This window comes from Triplophysa rosa, linkage group LG1 (assembly GCF_024868665.1).
Source record: "Triplophysa rosa linkage group LG1, Trosa_1v2, whole genome shotgun sequence".
Classification (NCBI taxonomy): Eukaryota; Metazoa; Chordata; class Actinopteri; order Cypriniformes; family Nemacheilidae; genus Triplophysa; species Triplophysa rosa.
Genome location: NC_079890.1, coordinates 20930473 through 20954132, shown reverse-complemented (window position 1 = coordinate 20954132; position 23660 = coordinate 20930473). Strand labels below are relative to the sequence as shown.

The window sequence follows — 23660 nt, the reverse complement described above, 5'->3', positions numbered from 1 at the left end:
GGACAACATTTTTATACAGTCATGTCTCCGTATCAGTTTCAAGGCATCCTGGACATTGCGAAATATGAAATCAGCAAGGGCCATACAACATTCAGGATCCAGGTTTTATCATTCATCAGCTGGAAAAAATGCTCAGTCAAGTAATCCCAACGATTTTGTTCCTCTGTATCTTAATCACACTATTTTCTTAAATTTAGAATAATTCTTTAAACTTTATTTTATAGCCTACTTTATAGTTATTGTCAATAGTGTGAACAGCCCTAAATTGAATCATCCCTTACAAAAATTAACCATGGTTTAGAAAATGGTTTTACTACAGTTGAAAAAAAAACATGGTTACTGTAGTAAAACCATGGTTACCACAAAACAAGTATGTCATCATTAATTTGCTAGCGAACTGCCAAAACAGTTTGTAATTAAATATATATATATAAATATATATATATATAAGCGAACCTAGCACACAATGTGTTCACAAGCCGAAATTCTCAGAAGCCCAGACAAATGTAGAATGTCTTATGGCTGGAATACACTACAAGACTTTTAAAATCTGAACAGATTTTTTTTAAACTAGACATCATACACTTGCAGACTTTTTGAAAGTTTCAGATAGAAACACACTAACTGATCAAATCTGCAGACTGTCACAGACTTTCTGCAACAAGTCCAGACTGAAAATCTGGGCAAAATCTGAGCAAGTCTTGTAGTGTATTTTAGCCTTTAGTAGGATTTAAATGATGCTTCCATTACATTCTTACATGATCAAATAGTCTTTCATAGTTGGCGTAAGTTAATTCCCCATTTTCTTATGTTAGCCCTTACCTCACCTGATGATCACCTTCATCACAAATGACTTAAAGCTCGATTAACATGTACAAGCGGGTCTTACTTTAACACAACCCCGCTCTGCTGTCATTTTCCCAGCCCGAGCCGTCTGTCGCATTTTCCTGTATCAGCATATCGCCCCTAACCTCTGCCCTCCGCTAATCAAACACTTCACCTTAAGGGAAACATTCATTCAGCTCTCTCATTATGATGGCTTCTGTGGTCATAAAGATGTATATTTATATTTCCCCACCTCATCGCTCGGCTGTTGCAGGGAAACTAGATATTGATCTGGATATTTAGTCATTTCTTTCTGCCGGGACATCAATATTACGCTAACGTGTGTGCGAGCCGCGCTTGACCCTGTCCCCAGTCTCTATCTGTCCTCCCATTGGAGTTCAGTGATATACTATTCTGAAAAGCAAATCAATGAGTGAATATGAAGTTTGAAGAGTAATATAAGGCAACCCTGAGGCCTATTGCGGCTGCATTGATCCAATGTGTGGATTAAGGTTGATTTGTTTGTTGTGAAGCTTTTCACCTTTTATATTATCCAGAGGCCAACACACCCTCACATGTCCTCAAAATAACTTTTATGGTTATTATCTGCAGTTTCCCTGCCATTGTATTTGCATAGAATATTGTTCATTAAAACGCTGTGTTGTAGGGTTTTGTTCATTCTGTTTATTAGACATTTATGGCTTATATTATGCGCATTATAAAAGCCCTGTTGCCTATTTCGACCCTATGTGGACTCGAAGTGCATATGTTTCCCTCAGTTTTAATGGTTTTTATTGTGATGTGTGTTGAGGTCCACTTATAATGATTCGAATGTCTCATGAAACATGAATAACTGATGTAAACTCAGCAGATTTCTAGTCAGTTTGTCAATGTGTATGTGACACCTGTGAAAGCGGGGAGGGGGGACGCTCGGCTATTGGCTGATCATTGGTGATATGTATTAAATAATCAATGTGATCAATAACAATAGGACCTGCTCAGAAAAGCTTTGAATAAACATAAGATTGACCTTGTAACCTAGTCATACACGCTTCAATTTTAAGGGCCTTTTAGTCAATTTAGTTCAAATTGAATTTAGTCTTATAGTCAAACTGCTTTAAAAGTCCATTTTCATATATTAGTAGTAATCATTTAAAATACATAATTAAATAAAAATTGTATGTTTTATTGAAAAATATAGATTAAATATATTTTTATAGTGCATAATATTGTGTGTCTTTAGCATTTTCTCCTTTCCTCTGACTGTGGCATTGAACAGCAGGTTCCTTCTTTGCTGTTTATTTGTGAATTTATTTTCTTGTGTAATAGCTCACCTTTTCTTGTAAAGGATAACTAGCTAATGGCAGCCCTTTGCCCAACATCTGCTTCCTATTGCCAGTCCAAAGTCCCCCTTTCACTCGATCTACAGGAGGCCACTTTCACTACAGCCTGTAAACACTAACTCTTAATTTGTACATCATAAGTTATGTTCTATAAATGAGGGGAGCAAAAGTGGGCCTGAGCACCTGGCTTGTGTGGGGATGGGGGACGAGGCAATGCCCCATAGCTGTGCCAGTTGGAAGGCTGTGTTTACGTCTGTGTGTGCCAGAAAGGAAAATGTAGGTCCTGGCCTGCCAGCCTACTGCTGGGTAGGTACACACAGGCAGTGGGTATGAGATTAACACAGGTAGTGTGTAATACAACTACAGTGTGTAAACAAATTTACGTGTGTGACACTTCTTTTAGCATTCGGAAACGGAGCTGTTTCAAGTGTTTTATTGAGCTTGCTTCCAGAAAACAGTTGAATTTAGACTTTTTTTTCTAGTAGATCAGGACACATCTAGGACACTGTGTACTGGGTGCTTGTAAAATGTTATGAAAATAAAAAATACATATACTGATAAATTTTTTTTTTTTTTTGTAGATATTGAACCTAGTAAGTAGCTTACTATTAAAACAACCTTAAAGCTGCAATCCATATTTTTAATTTAAAATAAGTAAAGCATATAACAATTCTTGAGCAAAGTTAGTGTTCAAAAATGTCTCTTTATGTAATGTACTTTACCCCTATTCACACTGCTAAGCTTATAATAGATAATTGATCATTTGAGCTGTTGTTGGGTACGATTTCACAAAAAATGTCATTGTGGCGTATTTGGACTTTATCCCAGATAAAAATAAAAAGGTAAAGTAACCTGTAATTCTGTTTCAAACAGAGGTGGCAGTGTAGAGGCAGAACTTTCAGATTGCAGCGTCAGTCAGGTTTTAAATCAGTTTTTAAAAAGCCGTGTTTCTGGACCTCCGAACTTTAAACTTTTTGGTTGTCTCCCTTTTCTGGGACACTCGTTTTAGGACTTTGAGTAGTCTACTAAAAAGCTGAGGATGTGAATCCACCAGGAAAAGGATAAGGGTGGGAGACACAATACAATATCAGGGTGTATAAATGCTATTTATATTTGGGCCTTATGTTTTTGGCTTAGTCTACTTAGAGTTTTTGTACTGAAAACAGTCACAATTTTTTTCTTTTCTGACCCTTAGCAATACATTTGTAGTGTTTTTTTCTGTGTCTTTAAGACTAAACTCTCTTTAGAGCCTTATTTAACGATAACATTGTGACAGGTTCCCAAGACAATCCACACAGGGTTATGGTTAAATTTTTGTTAGTTCACTCAAAAATAAAAGTTCTGTCAACATTTATTCACCGTCTTGTCATTGACTTTCTTTCTTCTGCTGAACACAAAAGAAGATATTTTGAAGAATGTTGTTAACTGGCCCCCATTCACTTGCATTGGTTTTGTGTCTATACAATAGAAGCAAATGGGGGCAGTGCTGTTTGGTTACCAACTTTCTTCAAAATGTCATCTTTTGTATTCTGTGGAAGAAAGAACATCATAAAGGATTGAAATGACAAGAGGGTGAGTAAATGATGACAGAATTTTCATTTTTTTGGGTGAACTATCCCTTTAAGGTTGAGAATAGGCCACTGGTTGTAAGCAATTGGCACGTGTATGATATTGATAGCCATTTAAGGTGATTCTTTAGTTTATCATTTTTTTATCAATATCAGAAGTTTTTGTGTTTGTGTAACATGTAACTATTTTCTGTGTTCCATTGTTTTCCTTCACATCATCACAACTTTAGTTTGGCATCGCCATGCCAACAGGTTAAGTGACACCTTGTCAGGTGTCCAGTGTGTGATGCTCTGGCTTCAAGGTGAGTTGCAGACGGAGTGAAAGAGAGAGCAAGAGTGAGCACTCAAGTGGTCACTGATGCATGACACTGGCCTCTCATTACTGTCTATTCTGCTTTTACCTACACACACACACACACACACGCACACACACACACACACACACGCACACGCACACACACACACACACCGTCATAGTTGTGAGTGGTGATCCTTTGGATGGTCATTGGTATGCTTGGCGTAATTTTTCTGTCAAAATGCGTTCTCTCTTTTTCTAGCTGTCTTTCTCGCTCTCTCACTCTCTGTGCCCCTGGTCATCCAGCTGTAAGTTCACCCCAAAATACTGTCAACCACATGATCAGGCCTGCATAAAGAAGGCTTCTCTGTTTTTCTGTCTATCATATACTTTTCTGTCCCCCTCTCTCATTCTCTCTTTGTTTTTGTTAGAAGGCCAGACCTCTCATATCTCCTGTTGTTTATTTAGATGAGATCAGGCAGGGTTAGTGGTTCAAGTTCAGTTGTTATGGTGATATGGAGCAGACATCTGCGTTCTTCTAACAACACTGGCTGAATGGAAGATGTCCCAGCGTGCCATGAAAATCTTTCATCTAACCATACAGTGACTTTGTTTTTTAATATTTTTCCCAAAACAGATGTCATCAGCAAATTATTGTGAATAATGACATAAAATTTGACTTTGACATGATCAAATCTCTTCCATATCCTAGTAACCTGCCTGTAATTTATCACATCATAGACATGTTTCTGACCTGTCTGACCTGATTGTTTCAATTACCAGTTGTAGCCACGTTTACATGCAACCAAATAATCCATTTAATCGGATTAATGGCTCAATCGGACAGAAAAGCCTTCATGTAAACCACTTTAATCAATCCGAATCGATACGATTGAAATTGCGATCGGATTGAAAGGGGTGGTGTAGACCGAAAGCAATCCGATCAGGAGGAAAAAATTATGCGAACGCTTGAATCAGAGTATTTTCTCAATCGGATTTAAAAATACCTTGTGCACATGCGCAGTGCTGCGTATGTTTTATACATCTTATATTTACGTCAAATATAAAAAAACACGACCCTTACGAAAATTAACCATGTTTTTTTTTTGTGGCATAAGTGTAGTAACCATGGTTTTTTGGTGCATTGATTACTTGGGGCAAAACCATGGTTTTACTACAGTAACCATCGTTTACTATGGTTTTTACAAAAACATGGTTTTCAAAACCATGGTTATTTTGTGATAACCATTGTTTTACTACAGTAACCATGTTTTTTCAATTTTAACTGTAGTAAAACCATGGTAAATTTTCGTAAGGTGAAACTCAGCACAAGAGCCTGTTTTTCTATTCAGAGGCACGCGCATACTTAAGGGAATGGCGACACGAGCTGTATGTTCTGCTGCCGGGTTTGTGTGTGTACTTTTATAACATTACATAAAGCAAAGAGAGAAGGTAGTATTATTCGACAACTTCGTTTTCATTCCAAATATGAAAATACGGACTATATTGAGATCGTACATCCATCCAAAGACGAAGTTTGAAGTGAGACGTTAGACGCGTGTGCAGGGTTGCTAGGTCCCGCTACATTTACAGTGCATGTACGATCGGCAAGTTTTTTAACGGTTCTTGCTAGGGATGCACGATAAATTATCGGCCATATCGGTATCGATAATAACATTTATGCCGATATATTAAAGCCGATAAATCTTAAATAATTTCCTCTGCTTAAACTACTTCATCTGCATGCTGCTTGCAGTTAAAATTCAATACAGTACTATCTTTCTGTCATGATCATTCACTTACTGCTATTATCAAAACATTGTTGATGTAGGTACAGTATGTAGATACAGTATTTATGAATGTGTAAATTATAGGAACAAAAGCACGTTGTTTGAATCAGACTGCTGTTTGAATGCTTTCTGTCTTGAGACCTGTTAGACATGTGGCTATTGAAAAATTTTTCTGGAAGAACATCTATAATTTGTTTATTAAATATACCAGAAAAGTTTGAAGGTTAAAGTATCGTTAGTGTAAACTAGGCTTGGTACATGATTTTCAGGGGAAAAAAGAAAACTAATGGTTACCTTGTTTTCCGCAGTGAATGTTTTCAAATAGAAGCAGTTGTCCAACTTTTTGCCTTTTGTTTCAGTCTTAGGGAATTTTATATTAATATTTAGATACTGTATATCGGCCAACATATCGGTTATCGGCTTCCAATGTTTAATAATTATCGGCCAAAATTTACATATCGGTGCATCCCGGTTGTTTCTTTCCTGCGGGTTAAAAGAGGAATGATGTTGTTCATCAGATGTTGATATTTGGGCTACGCGAGGTCATTTGAGCTAGTTTTTGGATTGTTTTGAATTGTTACGCGAATCTGGCAACCCTAGCTATGTGCTTGCGCAGAAGTTTTGTTCATAATATATTTAATGTACATGTAAACAAGTTTTTGAATTGTATTGCAACATTTAGGGGACATGTAAACAGCACTGGCATTATCTGCAATCAGATTGAATTCATTCGGATTGACAAATAGGTGCATGTAAACAGCCTGTGTTGTATCCTCAATAGGGAGGACAATCCCAGAATGCATTGTAATAAACTCGATGAAAGTGTCACACAAGTAGTTTGACTTTTTCCTCTCTTCGTTGTGTGTATTTTAGTGTGTTGACAGTCTGACAGACGTTCTCGCCCTTGACTGATGGCACATATGGATTGGGCTAATCCAGGAACCTCGTTCCAAACACGCACGCACACGCACGCGCACGCACACACTGCCTCTGTCAAGCTATCTCTGTTTGTAATGGCGTTCTCCACTCTATGATGACAATGGGGATTAAACAATGAGGTTTTAAAATGTTTTTTTTTTACTTCTCCTGGTTCAGAGGAAAGAGAGCGTCTTTATCAGCTCCTCCAGGATCCAGCATCATCCTCTTCTCTCCTCCGCTGCCAATTACACAGCAGATCATTTACTTCAAGGGTATAAATGTTCCAACACAAGTATTAGCGAGCAGAGCTGAGTCCCTGACAGATGTAGCAACTTTAATTCTCTACTTTTGTATGTTCTTTTACTTTAATTAATTTATGTATCATCTTTCATGATAATCAGGGTTTTCGTGGGGACTGGGAGAATGTGTCATTGCTGTCACTCCTGCATCTGTTTCAGACATTCGGTTGACTAATGTATTCAGGAAAACAGTAAATGAGAGGTAAACAGAGCAGGACTGAGACAGATTCTGTGTTTGTGTTGTGGGTCTCTGGCAGGAGAGAGAGTGTGAGGGTCAGTGATAGGGCTATGTATTGGCAAGTGCCTCCCGATATGATACATATCACGATAGATGGGTCACGGTACAATATACTGTTATGTATTTCGATACGATACACATTTGCGATATATTGCAATACTTTAAATAGAAAATGTAAAAAGTAGAGCTAGAAATACAACATGCTGTGCACCAGCGGGGGTTTTCTGTACGGATAAGTGTAAAAACATCCCTTACCTCTGCAGAGTGGCCATGATGTGCGATGCATGGACCTTTAGATCAGAGGTTTGGGTTCTCAAACTGTGGATTGCGCCCCTCAAGTGGGTAGCACAGGGGAATAAGGTGGCTCACACAAGTCACTTGGCTGTTGTGGTGCATTACAGTTAAAACAATGAACATGGGCAGTATAAAACCTCTGGTTCATCCGTGCTGTAAATGCGCTGGTGTCACATCCGTGAAAACACAATAAATGTCATTGTTACTTTTCTTAATAAACTTTTTGTCTAATGCACTGCAGTAGCCAAGTGACTTGTGTCATGACTCGCAAAGCCTACAAACAGCATTATTTTATATAACTCATTACTCCATGACTTATTTTGAAAACCAAAGCACACCCACACATCAGCTCTGAGAGCTGCAAGCGTTCTTATATTTTTTGCCATGCTCGCTTCCAATTACTTTTGGCCGTATGTATATGACATGATTTAAAAAAAATATATTGATAGTAGAGGTATCACTATCGATACACTATTGAAAAAAAAATATTGCGATAGTTACATGTATCGATATTTTTGCACAGCCCTAGTGAGTGAGTGATTCACCTGGTGTCTTGACAAAACTTCATACATTTGTTATCACCACTGCACTTTATTTTTCGGTCATCTTTCTTAATTTATGTTTTTAAACAATTACTTTTTACTTTTGAATGTTTTTGTTTTTTTCCATACTTTCTGAATTTACTCTTCTTATTTTAACAAACAAGTAAAATACCAGTAATTCTGAATAAAAATAAATTTAAATCTATCAAATCTAGATTTTATTTAGAACTTCTGATTTTTATTTTGAATTATCTCGTTGTTTATATGTACAATATTTGTTATGCCAATAAATTAACTACATATAAAAATTGTGAGAGAAGCGACAATATAAACAAAATGTTCATTTCAATTTTTCGTGCCTTTTTTAAATGATCAACATTTTCTTTCATTGTGTTGACGCGTTTGCTGTTTAAACAGTAAGTTGGAAAAATAGTCTATCCCTTAGTATTTAGTTTTTAGGTTTACGCCGTAGCCCAGCAATGGTATTTATGATTTGAGGGAAAGCACATTCTCACTTTAAAGATCAATTTATTGTACAAAATGTCCGTATGGTCCTGTTAACAAGATGGTTCATCGGTATTTTAGCCTCTAGTACTTATCTGCATGTTCATTATTTGTGTGTAAGTTTATTTTGTGAGCTGTTAGGATAACACTAAATAGGTGGCTTCAATGCTAACAGTCTGAAAACCTCACAAAATCCAGTTTAATTTTAATTAAATAATGAATATGAAGTCAGCGTGAAGCCTTTCAGGAAGATAAAGGCATTTTTGCACGTGTCATTGAGAGGAACATTGAAGTAATTTAGATTTGTTTTGCTAATGTGCATTTTTATCACTGATGTCAATAACGCTTCCTAAATTGAGTTCCAATTATTTAGAGTTGGAAGAAGTTTTAGACACCTGAACATCTGAGTGTCATTCTGCTTAAGGGTCTCTATGCACATATAGTCAGTGTCTTGAAATGGTACCATTTATGAGCTAATGAGCAAACTCACATTGTTTCTCTTCCATTATCATTAGCTTTGTGTTATTCCTCTCTGTCCTCCTCTCAGAGCTCTCTCTTCTCTTTGTCGGGATGTTTGTGACAATATTTCAGGTGTTGATCAAACGGCGCTCTGACACCGGGTTAGACTGCAGTGTGCGTGTGCGTTGGAAGGAACTTCTCCCCTGTGCTAATTAAATGTGCACCCGGTCTGTCAGCTCAGAGAGGGAGTGAGCGCAAATTACTTATTATGTCACGCTTTTTGTGACACTGTCCTGACTTTTCTCCAATAGCTGTTTTTGAGATGTTGTCACAGTTTAAGAAGCTGTTGTGCACTTGTTGTCAAGTAGACATGTCTATCACTGTAAAAAAAAATCCCATTAAAAAACGGATAAAGTACTGGCAGAAAATTACCAGCAGTTTTGGGTTTAACTAGTTACTAAGTAATTAGTTACTGTAATTTAATTAGTTACTTCTGATGTAATTAAACTAAATATTTTGTGTAATATATGTGTGTGCAATAGTGGAATTGACATCAAAATTCAAAGTCTAACTTTAAAATCTGTGCTTTAATGTGTAATTCTTACATTTGTAATACTTTAATAAATATGAGTAACCATTTACTTGACACAAATTTATAGTTTCCAAATTTCATGCCTACGCCACGAACTGGGTTGAGACTAGGGCTGTGTATTGGCAAGTGCCTCCCGATACGATACGTATCACGATAGATGGGTCACGATACAATATATTGCTATGTATTTCGATACAATACACATTTGCGATATATTGTAATTAGGGGTGTAACGATACTTCGTACTACGATATTTCGCGGTGCAAAAATGTCACAATGTGCATCGTAGAGAGATGGGGATATTTTACGATATGATGTTTAATTGTATTCGTTGAGCGCTCAAGACGCTACCTACTCTGCGCCAGCACGTCACGTGTGCTTATTTCACATATACGGTAGAGAGAGAAGTCTCTGGGAGAAGGGGAAGCACAAGACACAATCTGTCTCCACGTGATTTACAAAGCGTCTTATTTTCCCTCACAATCGCCGGTAAAACACAGCAAACTTGAAGCGTGACTGCTGGCGAGTCACCCCGAAACTCATTACAAAGGCAGCACAAATGTTTTTAAATGCCAATGTTAGTTTATCCGCTATCGTGAGCTGCTGCATAACGTGATATGCAAAATAAAGTATGCCAAAAGAAATCAGGGCTGTTCCGATCAGAGAAGCGATGAAGTGAGTCGTACTGTATTAAAAGATCGAATGACATGCTAAAAATCGAACCAAGTATGTGATTTGCATGATTGAAGAAATGTTATACAGTTTATGTAATATGTCTATTTGAAAGATTTTTCTCATCCATTACTATCTCAAGCAAAGACAGTGCAGCTTCAAAGAGACACGAGCCAATAGCGTTTGAGTGTGAGCTCTTTCAGAGCATTTCATTGGTTGAATGTACTGAATGAACACGCCCTTCACTGAACGAACGAGTCAACTGAGTCAAAATGAGACTGAATGAACTGATACATGTCGTTCATGGTCTAATATTCTCTGTGTTGTAACAATGCATATCCAGTAGTTACTCAACTTTTCTGAAAAATAAAGGTAATGACCTGGTTTAATTTAATTCTAAGGTAAAGTAAATGATGTCAAAACAGTTGAATCTTTGTATGGAACATTTAATTACACCAATTAAATTAGTTAAACCAGATAGATTTTAGTAGACTAAATATAATGTTGATTTTGTCGACTAAAACTAAAATGATGGGGATGACTAAAATATGACTAAAACTAAATAGCATTTTAGTCAAGACTATGACTAAACCCATAAAACCTGTAAATGGACTGGTGTCACATCCGTGAAAACACAATAAATGTCATTGTTACTTTTCTTAATAAACTTTTTGTCTAATGCACTGCAGTAGCCAAGTGACTTGTGTCATGACTTACGAAGCCTACAAACAGCATTATTTTATATAACTCATTACTCCATTACTTATTTTGAAAACCAAAGCACACCCACACATCAGCTCTGAGAGCTCGAATCGTTCTTATATTCTTCGACATGCTCGCTTCCACTTACTTTTGACCGTATGTATATGACATGAAAATAATAATATTGCGATAGTTGCATGTATCGATATTTTTGCACAGCCCTAGTTGAGACTGGGTTGTCATATTATAGAAGTGTCATCATGTTATTACAATCTGTAGATTTTGTGTGTTTGTAGTTGGATGGCACCGTACTCCAAGAGGCCATAATTCCACCCCCACTTCTTTCCTCCCGGTCGACTTCTCCGCCTGAGTACATTTGACCACTGGTCATGTGGTATTATGCGGGTCAGCAGGAGTAATTATTTCTAGCCACTGAAAACAGACTGAAGATGAATAGTTTTTGAAGAGAGTGTAATGTGTAGCTGACCCATGCTGACACGCGGTTCATCCCGACTCTCACAGCTGTGATTTATTCCCTCAGCATGTGTGTGTGCTTACAAGAGGCTCTTAGCCCTACCTCCATCTTCATCATGATACACAGGATGGGTTTTGGTGAGAGGCTAAAGGGAATGCTATTGCACTCATCATCATTTCCACATCCCTCTGCTGACTCACAAATAGAGGCAGCTGCTTTACTAAGATACTTGCAGGACAGTGTGCCTTGTGTTTAGGAAAAGATGACAAGTGTGTCTAATGCCCTGTTTACAGCTGGTATCAACAGTCGCCTCAAGTGATCTATTACAATGGGACAGTGCTAGATATACAGGTGTAGGGACTAATTCATATTGTCATCTATTGAAGTTAATTTAAGTTTATTTACATATAGGGCTTTTTACAATTTGCATTAAAGTAGTAGTTCACCTTCAAAATGAAAATTCTGTCATCATTTACATGCCCTCTCGTCATTTCAAACCTGTATGACTTTCTTTCTTCTGCAGAACACAAAAGAAGATATTTTGAAAAATGTTGGTAACAGAACAGCACAGCCCCCCCCCCATTCACTTCTATTGTACCCATTGCAAGTGAATAATGGGGGCTGTTAACAACATTCTTCAAAATATCTTATTTTGTATCTACAGAAGAAAGAAAGTCATTATAAGTTTGAAACGACAAGAAGGTGAGTAAATGATGACAGAATTTTCATTTCTGAACTACTCCTTTAAAGCAGCTGTACAGAAAAATACAGGTTAAAGAAACATACACTGGAATTTAGCCTTTTCATTAAGGGATAGTTCACCTAAAAATAAAAATTCTGTCATCATTTACTCGAGTTGTTCCAAATCTGTTCTTGGACCCTACCATATATTTTTTTGTTCTGATGAACACAAAAGAAGATATTTTGAAGAATGTAGGAAAGCAAACCGTTCTGGGGCACTTTTGACTACCGTTGTTATTTTTCCTACTGTGTTAGTCAATGGGGTCCAAGAACTGTTCGGTTATAAGCATTCTTCCAAATATCTTTCTCTGTGTTCAACCAAACAAAGAAATGTATACAGATTTGGAAAAACTAGAGAGTAAGTAATTCACGACAGAATTTTCATCTTTTTGTGAACTATCTCTTTAAGCTAAATTTGAATTTTAACCAATTTAAGTCAGCTGCATTAATTAAACTGACTTTTCGAAGTTGAAATTTGATTCGATTTTACTAAGTGCAGCTAGATGTTTAGAATCGGTTTAATATAATTGAAATTCAAGTGACTTTTTACAGTGTACAAACAAAACATCTGATTATTAAAAGTACTTTTTAAGAGGTGTCATGGTCATTAGGGATGCACAATACACTGTGATCAAATGAGTTAACTGCTGAAATTGTAAAATATATTTATTTTCAGTTTATCATAGGGCTATTTACCTAATACTGCACGTTGACACGTTATAGACGTATAATATTAGTTATTTATCTGTTATTTTTAGTGCTATAACAAGAACAATTTCTAAGTGCATACAAGCACATAATCTGCAGCAATAGTTTGTATAGCCCCAAAATTAGAGACCCTTCACTCAAATCTAATAACAAATGGTCATGATATACATTTGAGATGCATGTTAATGTTAGGTAGGGACAAAATAAACAATGTAGCTCTGAACGGTTGAATATCCTATCTGAAATTGAATCGAAATAGAATCCAGTAGAAATAATAAGAAATAAAAAATAAAATGGAATAGAAATAGAATGCAAATCATGCATACAGTACAAGAAACGAAAAGTAAATGTTGCATACCAGCATTGATATGCTTTATAAAAATAATTTTTGAGAAACAGGGCCGAGGCCACATATCTGCGTCCATTCCTGGTTTACTCAGGGGCCAGGAAGCTGTCACTAGGTGGCACCTGGACATCAAGAAATGCATCTTACTGCTCTCTTCCCTCTCACCCAGCAGATGTGAAGGTGTATTTTATGAGGCCACTCTATGATGGCTTCCCTTGCCGCTGAATAGCTGTAAAGAGCCCAGGAGCATGACCTGCCCCGCTCCACCCTGTTAAGCCTTCTTATTGGCTCTAATTCTTATTGGCACACTACAGTGGGCACATGACAGTGTTCCGTCCCACTGGCGAGTGAGCCGTTCCACAACGCACCCCACATACACACATCATCGTGTTAGTGTCACTTCTGTTTCACTGGGCTCATGTGAACTTAAGTGCTTAAAGCAGACTGCTCAATATGCCACCAGCAATTACATTTTCAAATGGGTGGGTTTGCAAACATCATCTGTGTTAATCTGTCTGTCACTGCCCGAGCTGCTGCCAGAGAGAGGAAAGAGGATTAAGTTATTCAGCCCCTGGTGGAATATTCTCTTTGTTCACACATGATTGAAGGGGAAATAAATAAAGCAACAAGATCGCTTCCTGACGAGTTAAGAAAAGGCAGATTCCTTCTGCAGTGTCTCTTGGATTTGACTAAAGCTGTTCAGACAAGTCGCCCTCCCAGAATCCATTCGGAAATCGGCGAAACGAGTGGGTGCGATACGGGTCCGGTCGTGGCTAGGAGCATAGTTCCGCCCGGGCCGTAGATTAGGACGCAATGACTGACACTGTTCCGAGAGCAATTTAAAAGTACTGCATCGGTCTTTACACACACAGCTACGTTTCTGCTGTAAAATCGCAAAACGATACTCTCGCCTCGTTCACGGTGTGACGGGACAGCAGTGGTAAAATTATCTGATTTACAGTTTGAACTACTAAGAACAGAGTAATCGGCACGTCACGCTGGGATTTCCAGATAGGAAGTTTACAGGGAGTGATGTGGCACAGCCCCTCGTAAAGAAACACGTTCTTAAGTTGACAGGAATGCTTTTAAAACATCATACACTGGTCTGCCTAAATCTCACTGTGTTGTTTATTGTCGGAAGATCTCAGCCCCTGTTCTCTTCTTCTTTAAAGGCTCGGTACCGGGGCGAGCATGCTTCATCACTCAGCTGGGACTAACAAGCGTTACGCTCCTGCTAGCTGAAATTTAACGCCTCACCCGCTTAACGATCCTTCCCACAGAGGAGAGAGAGGGAGAGAGATGGCAGGTCCAGGCCGGACATTGTCCTTGACTCTGTCCATTGGAGAACCCTGGAGGACGCCCCACTTTCACCACACACAAAAACAACGGCCTCCTCCCTGGGGCTCGCTGCACTTTACAGAAGGATATTGATTTTGTTGGAGGAATGCAAGAGTGGAGAGAGTGAATGAGCAAAAGGAGGAGGTGAAAAAGAAAGTGAAAGAGACAAACAGAAGGTTTAGGCAGGTGAACAGGAGGAAAGATTCAGACATAGAGGCAAGGAATGAGGGTTGATGGATAACTAGAGACTAAAGTCCGTGAGTCATAACATTTTGAAATGATTTAATCTAGGGGTGTCACATTATACCAGTATTGACCGTGATATTAAAAACCATGATTATCGATATTGTGGTTATGATACAAATATGATAATATTGTAAATATCCCAACACATATTTAAAATTTTGCCTTAAGAGTTACAATAGTTACAAAAACTCTTGCAATATCTGCCTCCCTATACTCACATTTTGCATGTGATTCATTGACCGAAACAAAAGAAAATGCGAGAATGAATTCGAGTTCATAGCATTATAAAAAACACTTTATTAGTTATCCTGATAATATCGTTATGACCAATTCTTTCTGTCATGATAACTGCTAGGACTGTGTATTGGCAAGGTCTTCACGATGCGATGTATCGTGATAGGTGGACCACGCAATATATTGCGATATATTGTAATACTTTTTGCAGAAAATACAGCTTGCTGTGTATTGCTGTGTAAAACATGGTGCCATTTGCAAACATGCTAACCAGTCAGTCATTTCTCCCTATTCATTTCATACCTTATTTGTATTTTTATATTATTTGTTTTATTTTATTCAGGACTAACTTTTTGCACTGGTTGCACTGGTGCGCCTAACTTTTTTTCTTGGGTGCACCAGCACAAAAGTTAGGTGCACCCAAATTTTCGACCGCATCACATTTAACACCGGAGTTTTACCAGTTCACTTTTTTTTAAATCGCTGTCCATAAAGGCTAAATTGACTTGACATTGTAAATGATTAACTAACAATCTGGTCAACATAAAGTTCATATGACGTCATATGCTGTCAATGTCAGATGCAGAGAAGTTAATTCATGCATTCATGACATCAAGACTAGATTACTGTAATGCACTGTTAGGTGGTTGCCCTGCAGGCTTATTACAAAAACTCCAACTGGTCCAAAACGCGGCAGCTCGAGTTCTTACACGTATAAAAAAGTATGAACATATTAGCCTGGTTCTGTCAACCTTGCACTGGTTACCTATAAAGCATCGCGTTAACTTTAAAATCTTGCTTATTACCTATAAAGCCCTACATGGTTTAGCTCCTCAGTACTTGAATGAACTCCTTTTGTATTACAGTCCTTCACGTGCATTACGCTCTCAGGCGTCCTGTCAGTTGGTAATACCTAGAATTTCAAAATCAAGTGCAGGTGGTAGATCCTTCTCCCATCTAGCGCCTAAACTTTGGAATAGTCTTCCCTGCACTGTCCGGGAGGCAGACACACTCTGTCAGTTTAAATCTAGACTAAAGACGCATCTTTTTAATCTTGCATACACTAGACTTCAATAATATAAATCCTCTGAGGGTTTAGGCTGCACTAGTTAGATCAACCGGAACCAAAAACACAACTGATGTACTTGTTGCATCAAAGAGTGCAGAACAGTACTTTACTCTCAGCCAGTCTTGTCTCATTGTTCCAAGGTTACCACAGCGAGCAGGATGCAGTTCATGGCCTGACCTGATGGTAGAGCGGAGAATGGGAAGTGGGGACCTGACAAGAGCTGAGATGATAGAGCTGGATAAAGAAGGACGCGGTCACCTGACACGTCCTCACCACAAAAATTTCAAATGCTATTAGATTATGAATGATAATCTTAAACTATAATTTACCTTATTAGTAAGTTTATTTATTTTATTTAGCCTTGTTGTGCAAGCTCTCTGGAGCTTGTGCAGAGGCAGCAGCTTTTGCCAGAGGGGAACTGGAATCCCCTGGTTGGGCCTGGGTTCTCCTGAGGTTTTTTTTCTCGATTAGAGTTTTGGGTTCCTCGCCACCGTTTGCATACTGTTTTGCATCTGCCTGGCCAGGGGGGCTGCTTTAGAATTTTAAAGTTTTACTTAATTAATATTGTAGTATAGTTAGTATAGTCTGTTATATTTGACCTGTGCTTCTCTCTCCTTTATCTTAAATGTGTGCTCTCACTGTGCGTGTGTGTGTGTGTGTGCGTGCGTGCGTGTCTTTGTGTGTGCGCGTACTTGTCTGTGTACATGTGTGTGTGCGTGCGTGTCTGTGTGTTAGTACGTATGCATATTGTGTGTGTGGAGTGTTTTGTATGTGGGTATGTCTGTCTTCTTTGTTTTCACCTTTTTCTTGTTTTTGCAGGTACAACTTTAATTGTTTTGCTTATAGTCAATATGTCTTATGTACAGCTGCTTTGTAACAATGGATATTGTAAAAAACGCTATATAAATAAAGTTGAGTTGAGATGAAGCACAATTCTACAAGAAAGGTAACTTACTGAAGAAGTGTTGGTGCTTAAAGTGCTTCACTGAACTGAAAATTAAACTTAAAACATCTTAAGATAAATGGACCAGGGCTTGACATAACCTGGGAGGTTGATGGCTCCGTGTGAGAGCATTGCTTATGATTTTCGGACGGATCAGGCCTTAACTTAACATTATTCACAAAAAAGTTGTCAATCGTTCTTTTCATCCTCTCTCATCATCCGTGGCAACATCCACTCTGTTTAACTGACGACCTATAGGCTCCTCCCCTCTCTGTTTAACTGATGGGCCTATAGGCTACTCACCTCTCTGTCTGACTGCAGCACATGCATTTTCACACGTACACACCAGAGGTTGCGCTAGACTTTTTTATTGTCCGTCATTTTGACTGACAGGTTCGTAAAAAATCCGTCATAATCTATTATTACCCGTCACTATGGTGCAAGGTGGCGTTAGGTGGTAATTAGTATGTTTGTGACGTCATCACACTGTACTTGCGTCTCGGAACTTGTTGTATTTTAATACAACTGAATGCCCAATAAAGCTGTTGTTGTTTATATTCATCTATATATTTAATGTTTTAATGTTTATGTTCATATGTGATTCGATCTGGGAAAACCCAACACATGGTGCAAATTTATATATTACAGTTTTTGATACCATATTCAAGCCCTTTCCAAATCAGTTTTTATTTTGCTCATACCTTGTGTATCTAACAAAAGTTATGGCTGAGGTCGGCTGAAGCGCTATGATTTTCAGGAACGGAATTTGGAGGAAAACGGTTTTAAAGTTAATTGATGAAAATAAAAGCACAACAGTCCAGTATCACAAGTAAAAGTCACTTTACAGTGGTAAAAGACTTACTCTAATAACAGTTTAATAAAAAACATTTCCCAGTGTTGAAGTCTATAAAAATACTGTACAAAACAGTTTGAATAAAACGAAAGTAAGGAAAATGGTGCAGGGCACACTTAAAGAACGAGAGCTCTGCCGTTATCACTACACAAGGAAACTAGCAAACATTACGGATAACAAGTAAGCCGTGAAGCAAGTTTTACGTGGTTTATCATGTGCATAGTGTCTGGACTTTTGATCATCCCTTTTATGTTTTGCGATCGGATAACTCCCGGTGCTGCAGACGGGGAGCTCTGTCATCTCACGAAAACATTGTATAAAAAACTTTGCATGCCGTAGTTTACACAGGACTGGCGGGAAATGTGCATTGATACTCCTTCATTCTTCATGTTATGTGGTTTACTTTGATAGGCGTCCGAGCGCGACATCGGATGGGTTTTCCCAGATCGCATCACATATGTCTAGTCAGTAACAATGACATATCACGCTCTAATGAAGGGAAACGGGGAGTTACAAATTGCCCTCATTGTAATCCGTCAAAATGACAGACGGACGGCCTTCAGAATTTTCCGTCACTGGTAAAAAAAAATCTGTCAATGACAGAGAATTTTCGTTTAACGCGACCTCTGGTACACACACGTACAGGAAAATCTGGACCACGGCCAATCAGAGGGGGGGTCCGCCCTTCACTATCTCTGATTGGTTTAGACCATGATATGGGCCTAATGTTGTTGAATCACAGGAAGACTTTCAGAGTCGCCGAGACTTTTTTTCTCCCTCGAATGGCTGGTCGCACCGGTGCGACCTCAGATTTTTCTTAGTCGCACCATTGAGAAATAAGGTCGCATGTGCGACCAAATTGGTCGCACTCTAGAGCCCTGTTATGTGCGATTATAAATAGATTTTTACTGCATTGATTTATGTTGCACTGAATATAAAGCATGTGTTTTGCAGCTTGAAGCAAAACCACCATTTGTCTAGCAATATAGTCTCAACAGACTACCAGTTTCCCAATACTAACATTTGAAATCACGGTTACTGTTGTGTTGTAGCCTAACTCGGCACCTGTGCATTTTGTCTGTTTTGTGAGTGAAACTCCTTCAGTGTGTCTGACCCCTAACCTCTCTTCTCTCTCCTCTCCTGGCAGCACTTGACGTGATACGTCGCAGAAACATCTTTTTTTGCTTTTAGATGAGTAAAACTGTGAAATATATGTTGACACACATACACACACACCATGAAAAGCACTTAAGCCTAGGGCCCGTGTGTTGTGTGTCAGGACGGCAGTGAAGCAACTCTCTTGTGTGCTTGTTTAAATACTTTCAAGTGATTGATTTGAGAACCTGGGCTTCAGCCGCGGGCTTACACCTGCTAAAGTCCTCACCAGACAGAGAGGGTGAATGAGAGTAACGGGAGGAGACATGCGGAGAGTGTAGTGTGACATTTAAGCTTCTGGTGTGTGTGTAGGTGTGTTTTAAGCAGGTGTAAGCACATACAGTATGTGTGCTTATGACATTTTGTCCTCAAAAGTATTCAAATGGTTCATAAAGACTTTTTGTTTAAAATCCTTCAATATTGTTATTAGTTGTATTTGGCTAAGGATTTGTCTTTTGTAAATGTTTGTGTTTTTTAAGGCTAGGATCACTATTATCATTGCTTACATATAGGGTTTAAGGAATTAAGTTTAGAGTTTTTGGACAACCCATAAGTATTAAACTTGAGGATGTACATCATTCTGCACATAAAAGACAAAAAGTGTCTTGTGCTGCATTCACACCAAACGTGAATTAAGCGTTTTGCACATTTAATTACATACAAAGTCAATGCAAAGAGGCAAATTGACGTGAACTCGCAACGAGCAATGTGAATGAATCGGGCTGCGCGATTGCCTTGCGAACGTGTGTCAATCGTGTCCTCCGCGCCAGGTAAAAAATTTCGACTCGAGTGAGAAATTCACGTAAAGAGCTCATTGGACACCTACCTAATATTTTTTGCGTCACTTGCGCAAAGATATCGAATAGACAAAAATATTGAAGGAGGGGCCACAAGTCGTATCTACAACAAGAAAATCATTATAGGTGGACTCCTGACTCGGGTCAGTAAGCAACCACCCAAAATGCCCTAGTAATCGTATATTAGAACACACAAGAAACCACCCAGAGTACCTTAGAAACGGCATAGAAATGCCCTGACAACCTTACATGACACACTATCAATTTTGCCAGTTAACTTTGGTAAGTTCCTTTCACATTTTCTATAAAAAAGTATTCTATTAATTTGGGTGTGTATGATTGACACTGTGGCTGTGGGTTATGTCCCATTGTTCTGGAAAAACCCAAGATCTGATCTAGAGCTCGGCAGTGAAAGACCAGGAGTCATTTGATCAGGCTTTTCTGTCAGCCTCACACCAAATAAATCCCATATAGTCTGCCAGATCAGAATAATCATTAATGTAGTGCCTGTTTCCATAGAGACCGGCCTGTTTGAGGTGAGCTAACCATGGGTTTGCCGCATGGATCATCTGGCTGTCATCCGAAACTCCCCTCTGCCATTCACATCTCCTTAAGATGGTGGAAACTCTTTCCTGTTACTTGGAGATGCTGACATGCCGACCGCATTTCCACTTTGCACGGCCGTGAGTGCTTTTGAGTCAGGCACACGGGCGTGTGTCATGGCACCTACGTGCTGTGTTCTCTCAGCCGGGTTCTATGCAGTCACACAAGCCTCCAGCATGAGGTAAACGGTCGCTCTACACCGCTCTGTTTGCTCAGGTGGATCTGTTTTCTCCTTTTCCTTCTGTGAGGAGGACATCCCCTGTTCTTCCTCATGCACCTCACCGCCTGTACCACCGTCACCCACAGAACACATTCCGCAACTCCCCGACAAATAGGAGACTCGGAGGAAGTGCGTTTGATGTGTTAGTCGGTCTCTGTGTTTGCTTTTGATGTTTTACAGGGGACTTGTCAAAGTGTTTGATTCGGCGGGGAAAGAATTGGTGACACACAAGCTCCAACCATGTACTTGCCAAACACGGGGCTCTATTACACACGTACATCCGAAAACCTCCGGACACGGAGTGTGCACTCCCTTGCACACACGCATCTTTGTGTCAGGTTTAGTTTCTTTGACTTTGAGTGAGTTTGTTTCTAGTGGAGACTTATGCGTGAAACTAATGCCATTACGGAATCTACACAAACTGGACTGTACATGTTCCATTCTTCAATGTTTATAAAGCATTGCTTTTCAACGATTGTATGAAAATCACTGCATGTCAATTGAAATTGTGACTGAAAGTTGTTATCTTTGACTGACTAGCTGATCTCAGAGAAGCAGCGCTAGTTCAGATTGAGCGATTGTTTGTGTGTGTCAGCGCACCTCTTTTTCTATTTGTTTATGTGTGTATGTTAAGTGAAAAGGAGAAGAAAGCGTTCCATCTGTGCAGTAGAATGTGTCTGTCTTCTTTTTTCTTTGGAATTTGTGAGCGGCTTGATGTATTTGACATATGCGTGACAGGCCAGTGCTCCTCGAGTCTAGCTCTGAAACCGCGCTGTCCGGACCAGCTGTGTGTGCGAGTGTGCACAGGATTGTGTTTGCACATCAGAGCAGCCAAGCATCGCCACCGGCTAAAAAAACCCACACACAAACACACACATAAACTGGCCCCTTTTTTAATACGCATTGCTTCTGTCATGAGATAAATTTTGACACCAACAATGAGTGTGTCAAGTTGTCAGTTTATCTCTCTCTCTCTCTTCCTTTTTAAGCGTCCACTTTGTCTCTCACTCGCTCGCCCTTTTCCTCTGCCTTGTTCTTCCCTCTCTTCATCTCTCTCAGGCCTTTAAGTCAACACTGTCCATGAATAGTGCATGTTATTTTGTTTGTAGATGTCATTTTGACAGTTTGCCTCTTTTTCTGTTTTTTTTTATGGTTTAGCAGAAACATCTGAGAGGAGGCGGGTCATACCTGGCCTCAACAAAAGGCACTAGTGCAGTTCATCTCAAAATTTCTCGCCCATTATTTTGCAGACCATTTTAAAAATTGCAGTCCACCTCAAATATAAAATGAGCGCTTTTCCACCATCGCGCCGAATCGTTCTAAGCACAGTCTGAAATGGTTACAGTTATGTTTCCATGTGAGCCTGGTTCGACACGACACGATTGCACACTGTTCTCAGCTCGGAATTTAGAACCGTGCTGAATCGTGCTAATGAATGCGCGCAGAGCCGTTATAGCTCAGTCTCTTGTGTTTACCAAGGCAGCGCGTGACGCGTTTGTGTTTACATTCTAAAAATTTCCGTTGTCAGCCCTGCGGTGGAAAATGAAACCATTTACATACCGGCTGGCATGGATCGGCACGGAGTGGAACGATTAAGCAAGGAGAACGATTCGGCGCGATGGTGGAAAAGTGCTCAATGTTGTGTTCAGAACTGATAGTGAATCCAAAAGCAGAGGCGAGTTTCAGCTCACCTTCAGGAAGTCAAGCATCTAGAGTAAGGGCCTCTTTGCACCATTATTATAAAACCTTGGAGTAACTTTAACTGTTATACAAGCCTATTTCCACTCATGAGCACATAGACATACTCTCACACGTGCACCCCCATGTTCTTTCTTAAATCAGGACATAACCTCTTTAATACAGTTACTTTAATGATATTAACAGGACATTTTATTTTACTCTAAAAGTCAAGACCCATTCAGACAAAGTCTAGTCACTCAGCCCCCTTGCAAAAAAAAACTTCCCATGTGAAAACTTTGCCATTATTAACATGTCTGAAATGTGAAACTCCGTCTTCGTAAATGTCAGGGAATACGGGGCATATATACGGCCCTCTTTTAACGTCTCAGCTGTGTGTCTGTGTGCTTAAGTGAACAGCGCGACCATTCTGCTGTGCTGCTTGACAAGCTCCTCGATGGACGAGGCCAGATCAGGGTCATTGACGTAATGCCCCCAACCCTCCCACCTGAACGCCGTCTCTCTCGCACCTGCGGTGAAGGATAAGAGGACGTGTGCGTATAGGGAGGGACAAGAGTGGGTGCACTTGCGAGATTTATTTGGGTATCAGAGTTTTACATCGGTTGCCGTTGGATTTACAGGTCAGAATGGAATGCAGCCCAATGAAAAGTCCTTTGATGGGCAGAGCAGGTTGAGTTTTAACAGAGGAGCAAAGCATAGAAGGCCGTAGTTTATGTGGTTTTGAGAAGACCCTCTGCTGCCTGCTAGAGCCATAAAAACCTGAGAAGGCCATGAACGGGAGCGCTATGAGATGGCAGCAATGGATTCTGGGAAACTCTCTTCGACTAGGTGGAGACACTAGTGAAAGTGCCTTAAGTTTTCGCAATAGCCCTCTTCTCATCTGCAGCTCTTTGATAGTCTAAATGTGTCAATATGTGACTTTCTCTAGATGTTTCTAGATTCTTTTTTATTTTATTTTGTTTTATTTTTGTTTCGGTTTTATTTTTGCCGGTTAAATCTTGGTTGTTAAAGTCCAGTATGTTGTTCCAATATGGTGCCCACAGACAGTGTAGGATAAGACTTAAATCTGGCAGTACACTGTAGGCTGTGCCCACACATTCTCTCAGTGCTCTGAAGGGATAAATAGTGTGATAAAATGCAGAATAAAAACTGAATAAAAAATACTAAAAGTCAAATTGACACCCATACAGATG

At 39.3% G+C, this 23660-nt stretch overlaps 1 protein-coding gene across 1 annotated transcript in view; it reads left to right on the top strand.

Annotated features, from left to right (window-relative positions):
• The window catches only part of fto (FTO alpha-ketoglutarate dependent dioxygenase), a 133695-nt gene that overhangs the window by 4391 nt on the left and 105644 nt on the right, over window positions 1-23660 (top strand). The window lies entirely within an intron of this gene.